Here is a 6,662-nt window from a genome sequence, read left to right as displayed (position 1 = left end):
GTAGGTATACAACACAATTACATTTCTCATTGGGAATTGTACCTTTACATAATGCATCTTGGTTCTTATTTTTTCCCCATTCCTAGCCCTCCCTTCACGCCCTCCACCCTTCCCTATTTACAAAGACTTTATTTCCATTTTTTCCATTTCTCATCATTTTTCCTTTCCCTTCCTAGCTGAATTTTAAAGCGGGTGGTCCGCGGTACCTGGAGCCTTGGGCGGGAGATTTTAACTCTGCTCCCGGAAGCCCCTTGCACCCGACCAGTCGCGGTTAGGTCCCACGCGTAGGTTTCGGGCCTCTGCCCCCAGACACATCTTCTGTGGCGAGCAACCTCTTTAGACTGTAGGTTCTATCTCTGGGGCTCTGGTACCGCAGGGAGGAGATGGCTAGGAAATGCCCTGGGCTGCAGATGGGCCTGCAGTCTGCTTTCTCTGCGCTGGTTACCTTGGGCGAGGCTTTTCTTCAACAAGTGTTAGTGTCTTTATCCAAAAAAAGGCCCCTTCCTTCCTCACAGGCCCCTCAAGGCCCCTTCCAACCCAGTTTTTCGGGTTTTTTTCACAGCATGTAACAATTCCAGAAACAGTAACTTCATTCACTAAGTACTAAATGTCTGACATGTGCCTGATAGTCAGGGTACCCCTGCAGCACTCATCCTGTCTCTCAGCTCATTTTCCAGGGGAGCATGGAAAAATAAAAGTATCAATAAATATTTCAAATACTATAAAGACCCAAGAAAATAAGGGTAGTGGGGTAGGGAGGAAAGCTATTTTACACGTGGTGGTCTCAAATCTTTGAGAAATTATAGCAGATTTCTGAATAAGAGAAAACTAGGCAGGGGAAGAAGCACTAAGCAGGATGAAGTCTGGTATGCCTAGATATGTGTGAAGGTATATGAGTTTAATTAATAAATATATCCATTTTTTAAAAATTCAAACTGTAAAGTGTAAGAGTGTATAGCCAGTGGATTCTTGAATTTAGGAGCAAGGTATTTTTACATAGTCTTTTTTTTTTTCTCCCATTAAATTTATTGGTACATTTTCGGTATAAAATAGTTACATTCATCATTGGGATCTTGTACCTTTACATGAGTATCTTGGTTCTTATTTTTTTCCCCTTCCCTTGCCCTCCCTTCACCCCTTCCACCCTTCCCTATTTGCAAAGACCTTGTTTCCATTTTTTTTCCTCTTCTCATATTTTTTCCTTTCCCTTTTTTCCCTTCCCCTACCCCTCACAATTCCCCTGCTCTTTTAGACCTTTTCTTCCTACACAATATCAATTATACATTTTTAAAATTACAATATTAGGATCTAGGAGACATTACCACAGATTTTACGAAATTTAAAAGGATATAGAAAGCATATTACAAAAATCTTTTTTGAAATAAATTTGACAACTTCTAAGAAGTACCTTGGAAGACAAATTAATGAAACTAACTCTGGAGGAAATGTAAAATTTGAATAGCACCTATTAAAGACAGTATATTCCTAGCTTGAAAACCTACCTATATGACAACAGCAGGCTCATATACATTGTAACTGATAAATTATATCAAACAAAGCAGAAAAAAGAAGGAACACTTCTCCCCTCATTTTAGGAACTCAACATTGTGTTAATCCTAAAACTGGATAAAGATAATAGAAGAAAAAAGTATGAACAGAGATAGAAATTTGTTTAATAAAACAAACTATTGGAAGTCAGATCTGGCAGGATGTAGAAAGTGGTTTTGTTATAGGGATGGCAGTGTTGGTTCAGCATTGGAAGATCCACCCCCAAAAGTCATCATTTTAACAGAAGAAAGGAAAAAGCCATATGATCCTGTCACTACTTGGAGAAAAAGTATTGGACTAAATTCTACAGCTGTTCATGGTAAAAGCTATCAGGAGCCTAGAAGTAGAACAGAAACTTCTCAACAGATTAAAGACATGTACTCCATACTTCCAGCAAGAATGCCTTATATAAATGGAGAAGATACAATGCTTTCTCCTTAAGGTGGGGAACAAGGGCAGATATGCTTACTCTTTATCTGTCCATTAAGCTTTGAAACCTAGTCCCCACCAAAATAGTCTGGCAATAAAATGACACAACTAGGATAGGATTGGCATGGCAGAAGCAAAATCTTTATATGTAGATGAAATGATCATCTACAGAGAAAATACTAAGAAATCGCTAGGAGCCTCTAGAACTTGTACTTGAATTTAGCAGGATTAGAAAACACGAGGTATATATAAAAATTCAGGTCTGTGTATACTTGCTATAAATGAAGAATTGGATATTGAAATTTAAAAGTTATGTAGGAGTACAAAGGACCTAGAAAAGTTAAAAACAAAAACAAAAACAAAAACAGTGTTGGAAGATGTTTAGTACCTAATTTTAAGACTTCTTCTAAAACTACAGTAATCAAGGCAGTGTTGGTGTAAGGAAAGACATATAGATCATTGGAATAAAACAGAGAACCTAGAAATAGAACCACACATATATGGTCCACTGAGTTTTGAAAGATTATTTAACATTAGCATTTTATAGAATATAAACTCAATTCAAGAGCCGAGGAAGAGACAGTGTTTTCAGCAAATGGCACTAGAACACCTGGCATCCGTATATAAAAAATTAACCTCAACCCTTTTTTTCCATACATGAAAATAACTTGAAGGGATCTATGAACCTAAATAAGAAAGCCTAAAAGTATAAAACTTTAAGAAGAAATTGTAAGGGAAAATATTGATGAATTCAGGGTAGGCAAGAACTACCTAGGATACAAAAAACATGATGTATAAAAGAAAAAAATTGATAAATGAGATTCCATCAAAATGTAGAACTTTAAATGACATCATTAAAATAAAAAGTAGTCCTTAAACAGACCATATTTACTGTGCATATAACCTATGACCAGAATATATAAAGAATTCTTAGAGCTCTTTAATAGACAGCCCCATTAAAATGTAGATGTAAGAAGATGATAAATAGCCAGTATAGCACAAGGAATGGTGTGCAACTCTAGAATCAGAAAAATGCTAAGCAGTACAATAACAAGATCGAATTATACACTCATTAGGGAGATGAAGTTAAAAGTTTTAAAAGCCTTGTCATGATTTTTTCTTTTTATTGGATTCTCCCCCTTTGCGTTTAATTTGTCACGCCCAATGGATTCATTCTGCTGGGTTTTCTGGGGTTGTGATCCTCATTGTCTTTTCCTAGGGTATTGTCTAAAACTTTTTGGAGTGCTGCTTGGTTTGATATTCATGAAGTTCCTGAGGTGCTCTTTATCATGAAAGTATCTTATTTCTCTATCAATTTTGAAAGATAGTTTTGCAGGGTACATCAATCTGGGTTGGAGGCTGTTTTCCTTTAGGGCTTGAAATACATCACTCCAAGCTCTTCTTGCCTTGAGGGTTTGCATTGAGAAGTCTGCTGTGATTCCTATGGGCTTTCCTTTGTATGTGATTTGTTTCTTTTCTCTCACTGCTTGCAGAATTTTGTTCTTCTGTTGGATTTCTGGAATCCTAACTATTATATGCCTATGTGTAGATTTTTTTTTGATTAAGGCTAGCTGGAGTCCTATATGCCTAACTTATCTTTATGCCAAGTTCTTTTCCCCTCCTTGGGAAGTTTCCTGCCATCACTTCTGTGAACAGTTTTTTTATATCATCTGCACTGTCTCCTTCTTCTTCATTGACTCCAATCAGTCTTATGTTATTCTTCTTTGCATCGTCTAGCAGCTGCTGGATTGATTTCTCATGTTCCCTTACAATTTTAAAACAATTTTTCTTTTCCTCCTCACTAATTGCAATCTTATCTTCTGTATGTGAAATTCTATCATCACATTGGTTCATTCTGCTGCACAGACTTTCGATGGAGTTTTTAATCTCTTGGAAATCTGTTTGTATCTGTTTTATGGATTCCATTTGTTTCCTATGTTGGGATTCCATCATGTTCCTCAGATCCTCTATTTTTTTAATCTGTGTCCTCTCTAGATTTATTAATCATATCTTGCACCATGAGCAAAATCTTTGCTGTTATCTGAGTAATTATTTCTGATTTCATTTTTCCCAGATCCTCTTTTGTTGCCAGTTCAGAGAGTCCAGGTGGTTGAGTATCAGGTTGTTCCATCTCATTTCCCTTTGGGGTTGCTGTAGGTGATCCAGAAGTCTGTTTTTGAGACTTGCTTAAGTGTCTTCTCATTTCCACGGTGTGTGTGGGGGTGCTTCTGGCACCCACGCGGCTCATCTTCTCTGCCCTAGGAACTTGGGATGGCAGCGGGGGAGCTTCCTTCTGGGTGGGTTGCTGGGACCGGCTGAGCTTCTCTGCCCTAGGAGCCTGGGATGGAGGCCTTTACATAGTCTTTTAAGTAGGTGAATGTGCATGCTGTGGGAATCTACACAATGAAGGTCGTCCTTGCAGTACATTCTGTGGTGACACTCTCTCCTGAGGACTCCAAATGAACCAGAATGTTTACACTCTACACTTTTACCCCTTTTTGTGATACCAACTTTAATCTACCCTAATTCATCCCCAAAGTGTGACCCAGTAAACTCACCTTACTTACTTCCAAGTGGCTGCAAATCCGTGAAACATTAAATCCTCATTCTGGCTGATTTGGCTGTTGGTAATTGCTCTTTGTCACAGAGTGTACCCTGAGGAACTCCCCACAAGGAAGAATGGAGACCTCAACTCGCCTCCCCCATACAGTAGGTCCCTCCACTTTTCATCGCACAAAAGCATTTCAGGACACATCACTGAGAGGACAGGCACATTTATTAAACAAAAATCAAAGGAGGACACTCAGAAGGGAGTGCAGGTGTCCAAGGATGAAGGGAGTACGGTCTGGACTTGGAGGTATTACTGTGGTCTTGGGAATGTCCTCAGTACTGATGATCTAGGGAGACAGGTGCTCCTAGAGTCTGTCAAGTTACCAATCCGTGGGCTTGGTTAGGAAGGGATCTGCATGCCATTGAAGTTCAGAGACATAACACCCAATTAATAGTGCTGTTCCCTTGAAGGTAGGAGTCTGTGGAGTTTATGAATCAGGGGAAAACCACAGTCCACTTTACAGGAGAAAGGAATGGACCTAATTTACAGACCTACTGTGTCTCTTAAGACTCTAGGTGTTTAGGAGTCAGTAGCTTAGAAGAGAAAAATAAGCATAACCATAAAATAGGCACTGTAATCTTGCCTTTATTTTTAAAGTAAAATTTTAAAGCTCCAATTTCCCTATCTCCTTTCTACATGTCTTTTTTTTCTCTTCTACTTTATTTTGATCACAAAATTTCTACCTATTCCTACCTATTCTGAAAGAGGAGAATTATTTAGAGATATTTTCCTGTATGTTAAACATAATATATATATATATGTGTGTGTGTGTGTGCGTGTGTGTGTGTGTGCTGAATGTGTGTAAAGGTTAAGTACTGATTAATATACACAATTTTAGAAAACCACTAAAGGAATAGAAATAGTTATTTTGTTTCTTTGTTTTTGGTTTGGTTTTGTTTTGCTTTTTGGTACCAGGGATCAAACTTAGGTCCTTGCACTTGCAAGGCAGGTGGCAGAACCACTGAGCTAAATCCTTGGCCCTAGAAACAGTATTTAATTTTTATGGAGACTACACATAGAGAAAATAAATAGGATGAAAAATACTTAGATAATTCAAACCAAAGAAGTAAAGGAGAAAAAAAGAAATGTGGAATAACAGCGCAAATAAAAAGCAAAATATACCACTTGTAAATCCATAAAATAGTAATTATGGACTAAATGTCCCCAAATTAATATTATATATATGTAGCCGGTGGTAGTGACACATGCCTGTAATCTCAGCATTTTTGGAGGCTGAGGCCAAAGGATCATAAGTTTGAGCTCGGCCTGAGGAATTTAGCGACTTAGCAAGGCTCTGTCTCAAAATAAAAAACAAAAAGGACTGGAGATGTAACTCAGTGTGAAGGCCCTGGGTTCAATTCCCAGTATTTGAATAAAATGTCTTTCATATATATTCAGCTTTCAGTACTGGAAAAATATATTGCATATATATTCAATTTCAAGTACAGGAAAAATATAGAAAGGGATATCCTAAGCAAATATTAATTGAAAGAATTGACTGAAAGAATGCTTCATAGATACATTAATGCTATACCAAATTTACTTTAGCTTAAATTGTTAGACCTAGAGAGAAAGAACCAACCAGAGACCGATATTAAATCCACCCAGGAGTTTATTACCAGCCGGGACCCAAGCTGAGCATGGGACTTGAGCCCCAACTCGGGGGGAGACAAACATGTTTTACACACCTTTGAGGCCAGCAGTTTCTAGGCCTTCCTATGGGATAGAACTAGTAAGGCAAAAGAAAGGTACAGAAGCGGAACATCCTGCTGTTAAAACATTGGTAAAACAATAGTTGATTAATTGTTATTTCTAAAGAGACGTTTTAAGGGGAGGAGGTTTCTAAGCTTCCTCCTTCTGAGTTCATCTAAAGGGCAGGCAGCTGGGTCAAGCAGCAATATGGAGTCTGTCTTGCTAACTAGGGTCCTTCATAAATAATATCATGGTAGATAGAAAAGATCACTTCATAATGAAGAAGTTTCCATTTTAAATTCATTTTCATCTTTAGTAATATAGTCTTAAAATATACATTGGAAAAGCTAATACAATTCAAGAAGTACAAAACCCAAAAGCT

Source organism: Heterocephalus glaber, unplaced genomic scaffold, assembly GCF_053883595.1.
Source record: "Heterocephalus glaber isolate CG9 unplaced genomic scaffold, H.glaber_assembly_v1.0 deba00001460, whole genome shotgun sequence".
Taxonomy (NCBI): domain Eukaryota; kingdom Metazoa; phylum Chordata; class Mammalia; order Rodentia; family Bathyergidae; genus Heterocephalus; species Heterocephalus glaber.
The sequence above is the reverse complement of the archived record's forward strand: the minus strand, read 5'-3'. Positions refer to the sequence as shown.